This window comes from Eurosta solidaginis, chromosome 1 (assembly GCF_040869045.1).
Source record: "Eurosta solidaginis isolate ZX-2024a chromosome 1, ASM4086904v1, whole genome shotgun sequence".
NCBI classification, from domain to species: domain Eukaryota; kingdom Metazoa; phylum Arthropoda; class Insecta; order Diptera; family Tephritidae; genus Eurosta; species Eurosta solidaginis.
The window spans coordinates 131,779,832-131,790,978 of record NC_090319.1 but is presented as its reverse complement, the minus strand read 5'-3'; the positions used below and the strand labels follow the sequence as shown (position 1 = coordinate 131,790,978).

At 39.3% G+C, this 11,147-nt stretch overlaps 1 pseudogene; it reads left to right on the top strand.

The window, feature by feature from the left end:
- The first annotated feature begins 4,503 nt into the window (after positions 1–4,503).
- LOC137237828 (uncharacterized) lies at positions 4,504–10,164 on the top strand (annotated as a pseudogene).
- Positions 10,165–11,147: the final 983 nt, after the last annotated feature.

Genomic DNA, 11,147 nt, shown 5'->3' with positions numbered 1-11,147 from the left:
CAGTGTGGCTACCTGACATGAGTGATGGACCGTGACGTGCTCCCTCTTCGCCACCACTTACACCCGAACCGACGTATAGTATTTTTTTGGCTTTCAGCTCATCACAGCTGCGTACGGTATCTTGATACTCGGAGTTGCCACCATCGATGATTACATCACCGGGCGAAAGTAGTGGCACCAATTGCTTGATGAAATCATCGACGGCACCTCCAGCCTAGACCAGAAGCATGACTTTGCGCGGGACTTTCAATTTATTAACCATATCCTGCAGCGAAGTAGCACCAATCACATTTGAACCCTTCTTGTGTATTTTGTACATACCATGAATAAAGTCGTTTTGCTTTTATACAACGAAATATGCAAATCTTCTACAGTCCACTCCCTGATTTTGCTTTTACAATTTCGACCAACACTTCTTTGTGGCGTTGGTCTGCCCGCTTTTGTTTGTATGTAAGCTTCCCTTTACGTTGTTTTGTTATATGCCTCGCAGGTCTTCGTCCATGATCCAACCAATCGCGTATAGCACTTTCTGCTTCCAAATGTGCTGGCAAATGTATTTGTCGTATCATTCGTGGACGCGCCATAAACTTTTCGAAAGCGTATTGCAATCCATCGCGATCAATGAATACGCCGTCAGTCAAACATATGTTGATATAACCATCGGTGCCAGTGGCATCTATTCGTCCGGCTACAAGTGTTTCATTGCTTAAATCGATAAGAACGGAATAGCCATCCAACAGCAATGGGAGACAATTGAGCGTGTTGGTGACAAGATATGTTTCTTTTGCGCTTGTTTTTTGCATATTTTTCACAAATTAGTTATTTGGTTTACTGTGGTCCTCTTAATTGAATCGTTTATTTTACTTTTACTAGCTGGGCGAAAAGCAATTATTTTATTGCCTTATTTTTCAAAAACTGATTGACCTTCTCGACGGTGCGATTGTAGGCGCAAACAACAAGTCCATTATCATTCATATTCAATATGAGATGCTGGCCCATAACGGCTAAGCCAATTAATGCAATATCTGCTTTCATGTTTTATAGTTTGCTGTTTTACCTTTTTCCAAATATGCAAAATGAAAAGAAAAGAAAGAAAATGAAAATTAGTATTGTGTGTAAAAAATACAATTGTTGCGTACCTCTTTTGTTTTCATCAATGACAGGAAATTCATTGAAGGGTAACCCAATCCACTCTTACAATAATACAATTCACATTTGCAAAAATCCACATGTACTTTCCGAATGGTGTTTCCAGATGCTAAGACGGCGCAAAATCGGGAAAAACGCAATCACATTGATGACTTGACCCTTTTTATGGCGGAAAAGGGGAACTTATAACCTAAAATAAATGATCTTCTCCAAAATATCCTATTACAACCCAGATCAAATGGCACCTGATTTCATATAGTGGGGTTAATGTATAATTTATTTATCATATTTTGCAATATTTTTTGATTACGTAATACAAATGTAAACTTAGGGGCGGAAATAAATAGTCAGATGTGCGGAGTATATGGGCGGAATGCCTCAACCAATCGCATCCCCAATGCCCCCCAATATCTATTGCACCACCTGGGTTCAATCAGTCTTCGCCTGAAAGAACTCAAAGGCCACGAGACAACGCGATTGATCCAGTGGAGTCGGATCCCGAAGAAAAATCCCCCACTCCGAGAAAGCCGGCGCCAGAACCTTACCTGGGCACGTGCGTCGACTTCGACCGTCAGCTGTCCCTGCCCCTCGTGCAGGCTCCGTATCTCCCTTCCACCGTCCAACTCGTGGTGCTGGCTTCACAATCTATAGAAAACAAACGAAAAACAAGGGAATATCAATCAATAATTATTTCAGATTAGGAGTAAATAAAACGTACCCCTGTTTTCTTTGGCACGTTCGGCATCCTCGAGTGCTGCTTTAAAATGATTAATTAGCCAACCGAATACGTTTCAGAAAAGTTGTCCCCATGCGCCATCTGTCGGCAAAATACTGACAAGCGGCCAAAAGCTTACCGCGTGGCTACACTTAAAGCCAAATCGGTCAGATCGCACACGAAGCGCACCGTCATAGAGAAGTAATTGCCATTTCAAACAAATCAGGTGGACATAAAGATAATTTACATCAAAATCGAGTTGTGTATAGAATTTGTGATTAAAAAAAAAAAAAAACACAAAATAAAGGCACTTGTGTAGCTAAATGCCTAAGTAATTGTAGATTGATGCCAACCTTTTATCTGCAAATATCTTCTCGACACCCAACTCCCCTCAAGCATGATGAAATCCGCTCAAATTCTAAACCCTGACCAATGACAATTACCCTTTTCAGGTCCAGCATGACCCGGTATACAACTCTACGCAGGAGGGCGGAACGCATGACCCAGCGGTACCCGAAACCATGCCACCTGTGCGACAAGCGACATCCGATCCGGTTATGCCCGGTCTACCGAGCCAAGTCGCCCGAGGAAAGGCAAACGGAAGCCGCATTGGGACGGCAAATGCCTATAAGTAGCACACCGCACCGCCGACTGCACAAGCAAGGGACGTTGTCACTAGTGCCAAGGGGACCATCACACCACGCTGCACCAGAGCTTCGACAATCCGGAGCCCCAGGAAGTTGATAACAGACCACGGAGCGTTCAAATGGATAGCGAAGACGAACACATCCTGCCTCTTCAAGCATAGGAAATAGGAACTGACAGTGGGCCACGCGAACTAGAAGAAGGAGAGTTGAACAAAGCCGGAGCAGAATCACGGCCTTTCCGCCCGGCCACCAGTAGGAATGTGGAACCAAGGAAGTTCCGGCCCCCACTCGCACACGAACGCGGCAAAGATGGAGCGGAATCACGGACTTTCCGCCCATCAACTACACACCAACGTCATCAAAGAGCGAGGAAGCCGGGATCAGATCGTCACAAGGGAATAGCGGAATCATGGACTTTCCGCAGCCCGAACCGGCGTCAACATGTCCCGGATTTTCCGCCCCCGTCAAGGATACGAGTTGGAGAGAACAGGTTCTCAGGGCCGGCTGGAACGACACTATCGACAACTGCCGGCTGCCTTCAGAACGGGGCAATTCACGCGGGAGATCGTAGCACTTCAGCCCTTTACATCAATACCGCCAACTGCTGTGATCAAAATCGAGGCGCGAGGGCGGTTGCACCTGATACGCGCACTCATCGACGCGTGCGCCCCAACTTCGATAATTTCACGCGACCTGGCTCGAGAGTTACACCTCGACGAGGAAAACTACGGATCACAACGAGGGTGCCTCTTGCGAATAAGGGTAAACATGGGCAGAACCGTAGGCTAACGATCCACGCTACGATCGTTCCCAACTACTCCAGTGTGAGCCCAAGCGTGAATGTCGACCCCTAGGTCGCGACACCGTATACCCATATGCTGCTCGCCGATCCAACATTTTTTGTGTCAAGTCCGGTTCGATTCGTGTTGGGAGCCGATACATATCTGGAGCTGATATTGCCGGGCACATTGCCATCTAAGTTTGGCCCTTTTTTAGCACAGACCAGCATATTTGGCTGGCTCTTGCCTGGGGCATGCCGCTCCTAAATCTTCCTCACCACCCTCGAACTAGCTTCATGGGCCATCCGTGTGAGAAGAGGTGCAAAAATTGAACTCAACCACGTACTATTTCCTAACGTTTATTCTTTCCTTACTACAGCTCCACGATTTACGGGTGGAACCGAAACCTCAATTACCGTGTCAAGCAGGAAACCGCCATGCTGATGCCCTTATTGGGAACATTCATGAATTTTGTTCATTTATATTTTAGTTAGTATTAAGTTGATCAGGGAAGATGGCCGCAGGAATCTACCGATGTTGCTTCTAGCAAGGGGGGCCGGCATGTTTAGGCCATCAAGCTAAACCCAAGGATGAGCACGGCCAATGGTGACCCAGCCTAATGTGAACTATCTGTGTTTGCTTCTATCTCTACTTTCGCGCACTAACACCAACGACTACATATGTCCGTGCAGGCGTATGTGTATGTGTTGGTGCGCGACTTTCCAATTTAACTTACTTTCGTTCAATCACTCTTCAAAACCGCTTTCGGCGGAATTGAGGGGTGAACACGTTTTATAAGAAAGAATCTCTTTCACTTCTTTTTTGGAAACCTCCGTGACAACTGCAGCCATCAGCACTGTTATAGGTAAGATTTTCATTTCTTTTATATAACTTAGCCTAAATACAGTAAGTGAAATACACATTGTGAATTAGCTTTGAAATCAAATTATTAAATTGTTAAATTCAAGAATTTAATCTGCTGTGTGTTCTTTTCCTTTTTTTCTCTTTTTTCAACGAGCGCAAAAAACCCCTTGGGAACTTACTAGAGAGCTATCGAAGCCCCAAGAGGCTTTTTCACGGTCACTAGATTTTTGCTGGGTATTTTACATAATAGAAACTATATGAATTTCGAATATTTTTCTTCAAACCATTATTTTATCAACGACTTTATTTCGTCGCCAACTTTTTTAGTTAAAATAAGCGATTTTAAGAAATGGCAGGTACGTCAGAATCGCAGTTTTAGCATAATTGGTCTGCCAAAAACAGCTGATTACGTTATCTTATTCATTTGCTCATTCATCATTCACTCACTTCTTCATCGATAAAATGTGCTAAAAAATTAACAGTAACCGGATATTTCAGGAGATTATTTTCCACTGGAGTCGCGAAGTTAGCCAAAACGCATTAAGCGTTTTTAGGCGATGGAGATTTAGCCTTAGCGACGGACTTTGAGATTTTTCTTTGTAAAAATCATAATTTTTGAACCATTCAATACTTAAACATATCCTAAATGATAATTGCACAGGGTGGTTCACAATATGTCGTAAAAGTAGAAAAATTTTAGAAAAACGCAACAAAAATTTTTTTTTAACAAAAACTGAAGGAAACAAGTAAGATTTGGTTTATAAGGGTGTGTATATGCAAAAAGCTTGGACAGACATGGTTTTACGAAGGAGCGTGGCGCCGCCCACTTATGATAAAAATAGTATCTTATAGCTACTAACTGTTAACAATCTCCACCAAACCCGATCGACGTATCGGTTCTTTTAAAATATAATACTGGAATGCTCATGATTTAGAATTAATATACATATATATAGGGTGCAAATTTAACTGGGTCCTTAAAAAGGTCATCGTAAAATTTACATATTTTTTTAAAATTGAAAAACAAAATCTTTTATTAAGTTCTGGATAAAAATTATTGGAAGTTGTTCAATAAAGTTGTATTTGAGCAAAAGATAAAGAAACCAACTAATTTCTTAAAAGGTGGGTCTCACTGCCCAATAATTTCAGTAACAGAGTGCTGCAAAGTTCATGTTGTTGTTGTTGTTGTAGCAGTGCTTCGCCCCATCCAACTTGCTGTTTCAACAGCGGTGGACCATAGTGAGAGGGGTGTTAGAGGCGTTGGTTCCACATTACAATTGAAGAGATGGTTGGTGTCATGTGGGGAGACATTGCAAGCAGGACATACATTTTGTATGTCGGGGTTGATTCTGGATAGGTAAAAATATAACCTGCTACAGTACCCAGATCGCAGTTGAGCTAGAGTGACGCGCGTTTTCCTAGGGAGAGTGGGTTCCTCTTCTGCTAGTTCTGGGTATTTTTCATTAAGTAATGGATTTACCGGGTAATTCCTGGCATAGAGGTCCGACGCCTGTTTGTGGATATCCTCAGTGATGCTTGTGCTTTTTTGGCTCATACGGCTGTGTTCTTATTTCTCTTTCTCCATTTCCTTATATGCATACGTGTTAATTTATTTTTAAATCTGGAAATATCTGGAGTCATTGGTGCCGTATGTCGTATCGCTGTAGTTGTATCCTTAACGTAATCAGCTGTTTATCGTTACGACGGTAAACCAAAAACCAATTGGTTGGCTACGATACGGTTATGACCTTAGTGGCACCAATAATCGATTGCATTGTTTCCGATAAGGTTGGTCGAATCAGCTGTTGTAAAGTTACCGATACGGTTGCCGATAAAGCACCAATGTCTGCAGCTTTAAATAATCAAACGTCTATATATATAGCACTGAAATTCAGCGAAGAATCAATCTTGCCAATAAATGCTACTTTGGACTAGGTAGGCAATTGAAAAGTAAAGTCCTCTCTCAGCGAACGAAAATCATAATCTACAAGTCACTTATCGTACCAGTCCTGCTATATGGGGCAGAAGCATGGACCATGACAACGGCAGATGAAGCGGCTTTGGGAGTGTTCGAGAGAAAAGTTCTTCGAAAGATTTATGGACCTCTACGCGTTGGCGATGGCGAGTACCGAAAAAGTTTAATGATGAGCTGTACGAGCCATACGCAGACATCAACACTGTCCAGCGAATTAAAACGCAGCGGCTGCGCTGGCTAGGCCATGTTATGCGAATGAAAGATGATGCTCCGGCCAAGAAAGTGTTTATATCGGAACACGCATATGGAAGCAGAGGTAGAGGGCGGCCCCCACTCCGTTGGAAGGACCAGGTGGAAAACGATTTAAACTCCCTCGGTGTGACCAATTGGCGCCGCTTGGCGGAGCGAAGGAGCGACTGGCGCACCTTGTTGGACGGCTATAACCGTTTAGACGGTTAAGCGCCAATTATGTAAGTAAGTAATTAATAAAAAGTCACTTGAAGTACGACTGTCAACGAAGATTCACGTGTTCTAATTAATAGGTTATGGGCCTCACGTTCTTTTTTACTTAAATAAATAAAAAAAAATAAAAAATTAGTTACACTTTAACTTTGCTTCACCAAACAATGGCTACCACCCTGCCAACCATGACTACCCACTTTTAACCACTTTCCCCTGAAATTCCAAAACCATCGAAAATTTTTGTGTCAAGGAATTCAAGTTTTTGGGATATTTTTCAGGGTGGAAAAAATGTCCCATAAACATAATGAGTGCGAATGAAACGACGTGAGTTTCTTGTTTACAAAAAACCCAAAAATGGGAAATAAACAAAAATTATTTGACGTCAAAAATTCAAGCGAAATTTTTGCAATTTTGCTTGAAATTATTAATTATTTGAGTTTTAATTGTGAAAAATATCAAAAAAAATGAACAAACGGTGAATTGCTTTTCATAAAACAATAGTGGAACGGACGACCATATTTCTAAGAACTGCCGTTTTCATCGACGCCATACAGTAAGTAATCCAAAAAAATGTGTATTATTATCCTAAATTTATATATTATGGTGTCCAACATAATATAGCGGTGCAACTGCGCTGATGCCAAAACAAGTGAAGTGCAAGGCCCCTGAAAAAGTTCAGGAAGATTTCATGATGTTATCATAAAATATATATATATGCATGCACCTGTACATATATGCATCATAGTGTATGTCAAAACGGGTTCAGAGCTAGGCCCCTGACCAAGTTCATTATGATTTCATGATGTTATCATAAAATATGAATATGCATGCACCTGTACATATATGCATCATAGTGTATGTCAAAACGGGTTTAGTGCTAGGCCCCTGACCAAGTTCATGAAGATTTCATGATGTTATCATAAAATATATATATGCATGCACCTGTACATATATGCATCATAGTGTATGTCAAAACGGGTTCAGTGCTAGGCCCCCTGACCAAGTTCATGAAGATTTCATAATGTTATCATAAAATATATATATGCATGCACCTGTACATATATGCATCATAGTGTATGTCAAAACGGGTTCAGTGCTAGGCCCCTGACCAAGTTCATGAAGATTTCGTGATGTTATCATAAAATATATATATGCATGCACCTGTACATATATGCATCATAGTGTATGTCAAAACGGGTTCAGTGCAAGGCTCCTGACAAAGTCCAGGAAGATTTTATGGTGTTATCATAAAATATATATGCATGCGCCTGCACATATATGCATCATAGTGCATGTTAAAACGGGTTCAGTGCAAGGCCCCTGACAAAGTTCAGGAAGATTTTATGGTGTAATCATAAAATATATATATGCATGCATATATCCCTTCCGGGATCATTTCTGGATGGTTTTCGGGATCCCGCCGGGGTCATTTCGGGACTTCCGGGATAATTTTGGGACTATTTCGCGATCATTTGGGGACCCTTCCGGCATCATTTCTGGATGGGTTTCGGGATCCGTCCGGCATCCCGTCGGGGTATTTTCGGGATAATTTGAGTACCTTTGGTAGATAAATTCTTAGTGGTTCCCGGGATCATTACGGGACTTTTTCGGGGTCATTTTGGGTCGCTTCCGGCATCATTTCTGGATGGTTTTCGGATACCGTCGAGGTTATTTTGGGACTTTTCCTGGACTATGTCAGGGTCGTTTCAGGACTTTTACGGAATCATTTCTGTATAGTTTTCGGGATCCGTTCGGTATAAAAATATTTATGTATGTTGATATATTAGTTTTTAACATTTTTTTTTTTTAACTTTTTATTTCCAGTTCTTTTGGAGAACACACTGCAGAATAGCACAACAAAACAGGATAACACCTACAAAATTTCATATAATTATCATCATCATCAACACCATCATCATAAATATTATTATTATTGTTTTTATTATTATTATTATTTATATTGTAACGATGAACAAGAGAACGTTCTCAAATTTAATGAGCAAAGAAAAGGCATATTTTGAGGAATTGAAAGAAAAATTTAGGAAATTAAATGAATCATATCAAGATATAGATAATATAGCATCAACTAGCAGGGGGGCAATTTCTTTAGATAGAGCTGAAGTACCATCAACTAGTGTGGGGTGGTTTCTTTAGATAGTGATGATGTACCATCAACAAGTACAAGTGGGGAACTTCCTTCCTGTTATGACAGCGATAGTGAATATGATAGCGATAGTGAATATGAGAGTTACTTATTTGAAGATAATGAACTAGATGAGAGTGTAGACGAGGTAGGACCCACGGACATGACGGGAAGGGTACGTTCAGTGTTGAAAGGTTGGGCATTTAGAAATAAAACATCACAGAGTAGTCTCTCTGATCTTTTGCACTCTTTGGAAGGAGCAGGACTTAAGGGATTGCCAGTGGACGCCAGAACAGTTCTGGGCACAAGCAGGGAACTAGTAAGTATTAGGCCTTTTTCAGAGGGATTGTATTTTGGGATTGAATATAATTTTTACTTTAAAGAATTTTATTTTCTCCACAGTTTAGAGCGAATTTCAATAGACGTGGGAATAGATGGGCTTAAAGTTTTCAAAAGTTCTAACAGGGTATTATGGCCAATTTTGGGTCACGTTGTAGATTTCCCCAATTCGCAACAATTTATGATAGCTTGTTATTCAGGGATGAGTAAGCCCCCAGATGTAAATGATTTTTTAAAAGAATTTTGCGAGGAGGTAGGCACTTTAGCTCAGAATAGGGTAAAAGTGGGATCTACACAATTGTTAAAGGAATTTAGTGTTAGGTTATTTACTTGCGATTCACCAGCTCGGGCATTTATAACTGGGGTAAAGGGTCATGCAGCAAAAAATAGCTGCCCGAAATGTTTGCAAATGGGGCAACATTTAGATCGGGTGTTCCAATCCCAAGAAGTGGGCGAGCTAAGAACAGATGATTCATTTAAAAATAGGCTAGATTTGTCATTCCATAAGCAGAGGGAGGTTTTGCTAGAATCAGTAAAAATTGGCATGGTTTCTCAATTTCCCTTAGAACCCATGCATTTAGTGGACTTAGGAGTAACAAAAAAACTACTCCATTTGCTTATTAAAAGAGGGAACGTAACGAGAATGAACGAAAAATTGATTTTTCTGAATAATTACGTTCCCTCTGAGTTTTCTAGACGAAGCCGTGATCTAGACGAATTAAGCAATTGGAAATCGACAGAATACTGGCAGTTTTTATTGTATTCTGGCATTTTCGTTTTGAAAGACTGCATACCGGATAACCTTTATTATCACTTTCTTTTGTTGCATTGTGCTGTTCAACTTCTTTCCTGTGAGAAGTCTTGTAAAGTAGAATCTAATGTTGCGAATAAAAGAGTTTGTTAAATTATTTAGTAATTATTTTGGCGCGAATTTAATTAGTTTCAATGTCCACGGCCTTTTTCATTTAAGCGATTGCGTAAAACAATTTGGTCCGTTAGATTCTTTTTCAGCATATAAATTTGAGAATTATATGCAATACATTAAAAAACTTATTCACAATCCATCTAAGATACTGCAGCAATTTTTTTGAGAATAGAAGAAAGAAGAAATTTTACGGATTGTAGTAAAATTTTTAAAAATGATAATTTTATTATAAATTTTAAGAAGGATAAGGATAGTTTCTTCTTAAGTAGAACATTGGGTTCTATAAAGATTGTTAACCAGCAAAACGAAAATAGTCTCGTAGTTCGAGTTTTAATAAATTTTGGAAACGTTTTTATAGAGCCCCTTGTGTCCTCATCTGGATTAGGTATTTTAGTTGCTCAACTTATAGATGAGGACATACATATTATAAACAAAGAAAATTTAGTCCTTAAGTATTATTCTATACCTGTAGGCCTTAGATTTATTTTAATTCCGTTATTACATAATTTATTTTATAAATTTGCATAGGTTATATATAGTTAAGTTTGCCATTGTGAATAGTAGTTTGTAGATATATTTCACCATTTCGTTTTACTATTTAAGTCTTTCCGTTTCCTTTTCCATTTTGTATATAATAACCTGCATTGTTTTTATTATTTATTTCTTTGTATACAATTAGTATTAATATATTTTTAATAAAATAAATATTATATGAATTAACAAAAAAAAATATATATATAATAGTTATTTTAAAAAGTTCTAATTTATTTGTAAAATTATGTATATGTATATTCTACTTTGGAACTAGAATTTTCTAAATTAATTGTTTAATTCTTTTTGCTTTTCAAAATGGGAAGATGATGTCTTCTTAAAAAATTATGTTGAATTTTATTACAAACTTAGAATTTTATTTTTTTTTCTCAGCAATTGACTGGCAAAATTCAAAAAGCTATTGTTTAACCCGAGCTCTAAAAAAGGGAAGATCAAGTTTTTAAAAATTGTGTTGAATCAATAATTAATTTTGGCTTTTAATTTTATTTCAGCAATGCAAATATTCACCTCAGCAATAGTGTCTTTCCTTAACCCGAAATCTAAAAAAGGGAAGATCCAGATTTAGACAATTTTGTTGAATTGATTTCTAATTTTGAC